We start from the raw sequence: 5,157 nt of genomic DNA, 5'->3' as shown, positions 1-5,157 counted from the left end.
TGGCTATCGAGCATGCCCAAGTGATGACTTGATTGTGTGCTTGCTTGAATTCTTCACATTTCATACCATCGGTTAGTTGTCGAATCATTCCTCGATCATAACCTTCGTTCTTGGTTCATGTATGCTCTCTTCCACATAGGGCAAGCAAGAATTAACTATCTTACCCAGGACCGCCGAAGCAGCGTGGACCAGGGGAGAACTATACTTTGTCTTGTATGCCCTCTTCCACATAGGGCAAGCTAGAACTAACTATCTTACCCAGGACCGCCGAAGCAGCGTGGACCAGTGGAGGACTATACTTTGTTCATAACACCACAGTATTGAGTAATGTGCCCTCTTCCACATAGGGCAAGCTAGAATGAACTATCTTACCCAGGACCGCCGGAGCAGTGTGGACCAGTGGAGGACTACACAATCATGAGGTTTGATATCGACTTGTGTGTTTCAATAGGGTACCGATGGTATGTTTTGAACCGATTTGATTTAGCCATTCTGAAGTCATCACTTGGTTGAAGCGCTGAACTAGGGAGGCATCGTTTACATATATATTGGGTTTCGCATGCTCTACTAGGTTAATGTCATAGGGTTGGCTATCGAGCATGCCCAAGTGATGACTTGATTGTGTGCTTGCTTGAATTCTTCACATTTCATACCATCGGTTAGTTGTCGAATCATTCCTCGATCATAACCTTCGTTCTTGGTTCATGTATGCTCTCTTCCACATAGGGCAAGCTGGAATTAACTATCTTACCCAGGACCGCCGAAGCAGCGTGGACCAGGGGAGAACTATACTTTGTCTTGTATGCCCTCTTCCACATAGGGCAAGCTAGAATTAACTATCTTACCCAGGACTGCAAAGCAGCGTGGACCAGTGGAGGACTATACTTTGTTCATTACACCACAGTATTAAGTATGGTGTCCTCTTCCACATAGGGCAAGCTAGAATTAACTATCTTACCCAGGACCGCCGAAGCAGTGTGGACCAGGGGAGGACTATACTTTATACTTCACACACTAGCCAAATTGAAGTCATCACTTGGTTGAAGCACTGAACTAGGGCGAGTCTATCGTTTACTTTGCATTGGGATAATACGCTGCATGCTCTCTTAGGTTAATGTCATGTGATTGGCTATAGAGCATGCCCAAGTGATGACTTTGTTTCAAGCTCAACAGGTAGGGTATTGAGTCCTCTTCCACATAGGGCAAGCTAGAATTAACTATCTTACCCAGGACCGCCGGAGCAGCGTGGACCAGGGGAGAACTATACTTTGTCTTGTATGCCCTCTTCCACATAGGGCAAGCTAGAACTAACTATCTTACCCAGGACTGCAAAGCAGCGTGGACCAGTGGAGGACTATACTTTGTTCATTACACCACAGTATTAAGTATGGTGTCCTCTTCCACATAGGGCAAGCTAGAACTAACTATCTTACCCAGGACCGCCGAAGCAGTGTGGACCAGGGGAGGACTATACTTTATACTTCACACACTAGCCATACTGAAGTCATCACTTGGTTGAAGCGCTGAACTACGGCGGGGTAATCGTTTACAGGTTATAATCATATAGCTGCATGCTCATTAGTAGATAATGGAATATTGTATGGCAATATGAGCATGCCCAAGTGATGACTTTGTTTCAAGCTCAACAGGTAGGGTATTGAGTCCTCTTCCACATAGGGCAAGCTAGAATGAACTATCTTACCCAGGACCGCCGGAGCAGCGTGGACCAGTGGAGGACTCTATACTTTATACTTCACACCACAGTATTGAGTACGACTTGCATAAAGCCCCTAATGAGAACCACGAGGGCTCTCTCAATGTAGAACCACGAGGGCTCTAGTACCGATTCTCTCGGTACGGCTTGGTCCGTGTTCCTTTATGCATGTACTCGCAGAAAGTCTCAACCCGGAGGTCTTGACTTTGATTGTCATAGTTGGACTACGACGGGGCATCCGACCATTGCTGATCGAACACCCCTGATTCACCATCTTTCGGGTAGGCGGTACGCGTACCTCCGGACGCGGAAGTCTCAACCCGGAGGTCTTGACTTTGATTGTCATAGTTGGACTACGACGGGGCATCCGACCATTGCTGATCGAACACCCCTGATTCATCATCTTTCGGGTAGGCGGTGCGCGCACCTCCGACGCGGAAGTCTCAACCCGGAGGTCTTGACTTTGTATTGTCATAGTTGGACTACGACGGGGTATCCGACTCATCGAATACCCCAGAAGCACACCATCTTTCGGGTAGGCGGTACGCGTACCTCCGGACGCGGAAGTCTCAACCCGGAGGTCTTGACTTTGATTGTCATAGTTGGACTACGACGGGGTATCCGACTCATCGAATACCCCAGAAGCACACCATCTTTCGGGTAGGCGGTACGCGTACCTCCGGACGCGGAAAGTCTCAACCCGGAGGTCTTGACTTTGGTTGTCATAGTTGGACTATGACGGGGCATCCGACCATTGCTGATCGAACACCCCTGTTACACCATCTTTCGGATAGGCGGTGCGCGACACCACCGACGCGGAAAGTCTCAACCCGGAGGTCTTGACTTTGTATTGTTGGATAGTCCTCTTCCACTATAGGGCAAGCTGGAAATATTCCATTTTACCCAGGACTGCCGAGGCAGCGTGGACCAGGGGAGAACTTCACGGAATCTTCAGGCATCCATGATTGCCATAGTGCGTAAGCCGCCGCTGTGCGCGTCAACTCGTTCCCCGTGAGGAGGAGTCTAGCCGCCGCTAAAAGACGAAGCATTAAGTGTCCTCATTCCACTATAGGGCAAGCTAGAATTAACTATCTTACCCAGGACCGCCGAAGCAGCGTGGACCAGGCGAGGACTATACTTTATACTTCACACCACAGTATTGAGTACGACTTGCATAAAGCCCCTAATGAGAACCACGAGGGCTCTCTCAATGTAGAACCACGAGGGCTCTAGTACCGATTCTCTCGGTACGGCTTGGTCCGTGTTCCTTTATGCTTGTACTCGCGGAAAGTCTCAACCCGGAGGTCTTGACTTTGATTGTCATAGTTGGACTACGACGGGGCATCCGACCATTGCTGACCGAACACCCCTGATTCATCATCTTTCGGATAGGAGGTGCGCCCACCTCCGACGCGGAAGTCTCAACCCGGAGGTTCGGACTTAGAGTTTTTCCCATTTAAAAGTTTTTCTCTTAGCCATACTGAAGTCATCACTTGGTGAACGATTGAACTAGGGCGGGTTAATCGTTTATAGGTATCATGTGGTTTGCATGCTCTCTTAGGTTAAGGTCATGTGGTTGGCTATCGAGCATGCCCAAGTGATGACTTTGTTTCACGCTTGCTTGATTTCTTCATGATTCCCTGTTATATAGTGTAATCATTCGAGAACAGGGAATCTTTGGTTTTGCTCAACAGGTATTGGATGTCAACTTGGTATCTAGATCGCATTAAGTCTCAACCCTTAGGTTCGGACTTGTATAGTGACATCTTGTTACGGTCTTGAGTCTCAACCCGCAGGTTCGGACTACTTAGTGTTTGATCGAATATAATATGGCAACTTGTGCCTAAGTCTCAACCCGCAGGTTCGGACTTCTGTTTATTTGGCCAATGTATGTATAAGGCAACTTGTGCCTAAGTCTCAACCCGCAGGTTCGGACTTGTGTATTTGTTCGAAGTCATGTATAAGGCAACGTGTGCCTAAGTCTCAACCCGCAGGTTCGGACTTGTTAGTGTTTCGTCAACTTTCATATGGCAACTTGTGCCTAAGTCTCAACCCGCAGGTTCGGACTTGTGTATTTGTTCGAAGTCATGTATAAGGCAACTTGTGCCTAAGTCTCAACCCGCAGGTTCGGACTTGTGTATTTGTTCGAAGTCATGTATAAGGCAACGTGTGCCTAAGTCTCAACCCGCAGGTTCGGACTTGTTAGTGTTTCGTCAACTTTCATATGGCAACTTGTGCCTGAGTCTCAACCCGCAGGTTCGGACTTCTATAGTGTTTCGTCAATTATCATATGGCAACTTGTGCCGAAGTCTCAACCCGCAGGTTCGGACTTCTGGAAGGATCACTTGGCCACTAATGATCCTTCCGCAGGTTCACCTACGGAAACCTTGTTACGACTTTTACTTCCTCTAAATCATCAAGTTCGGTCAACTTCGATAAAGCAGACGCGGTTCACGAGGATCCAGCGAACGATCATCTCCAAAGACCTCACTAAATAATCCATCGGTAGTAGCGACGGGCGGTGTGTACAAAGGGCAGGGACGTATTCAACGCTGGCTGATGACCAGCACTTACTAGAAGTTCCGAGTTCATATGGACCATTGCAATCCATAATCCCTACTAAGTGAGTATTTGAGTGATTTCCCGTTCCTCTCGGAATAGGAGACACGCTGCTACCCACATTGTAGCACGCGTGTAGCCCAGAACATCTAAGGGCATCACGGACCTGTTATCGCTCGATCTCATTTTGCTAAACACAAATTGTCCTGCTAAGCAGCGTACCGTAAGTGCACTTGCGCACACGAACAGCGAAGGTGTCAGGTCATACTCCACCGAAAGGTCCTAACCCGTTCCAATCGGCATCGACGCATTAACGCTGACTGCGTTCTAGTTAGCATATGTGAGTCACGTTCGTTATCGGAATTAACCAGACAAATCAATCCACGAACTAAGAACGGCCATGCACCACTACCCTTAAATTTGAGAAAGAGCTATTAATCTGTCTCACCTCCATAAGTTCGGACCTGGTAAGTTTTCCCGTGTTGAGTCAAATTGAACCGCAAGCTCCATTTCATTGTGGTGCCCTTCCGTCAATTCCTTTAAGTTTCAACTTTGCAACCATACTTCCCCCGGAACCTGACTTTGGTTTCCCGGAAGCTACTGAGAGCACCTGGTTGTAGCGTCTCCCAATTGCTAGTTGGCATCGTTTACGGTTAGAACTAGGGCGGTATCTAATCGCCTTCGATCCTCTAACTTTCGTTCTTGATTAAAGAAAGCATCCTTGACAAATGCCTTCGCTTTAGTTAGTCTTACGACGGTCTACGAATTTCACCTCTCGCGCCGTAATACTAGTGTCCCCAACTACTTCTGTTAATCATTACCTCCGGTCTGAGTACAAACCAATGAAAGATTAGACCAAGGTCGTATTCCATTATTCCATGCAA

This window comes from Anopheles ziemanni (genome assembly GCF_943734765.1).
Source record: "Anopheles ziemanni chromosome X unlocalized genomic scaffold, idAnoZiCoDA_A2_x.2 X_unloc_70, whole genome shotgun sequence".
Classification (NCBI taxonomy): domain Eukaryota; kingdom Metazoa; phylum Arthropoda; class Insecta; order Diptera; family Culicidae; genus Anopheles; species Anopheles ziemanni.
This window is presented reverse-complemented; position numbering follows the sequence as displayed.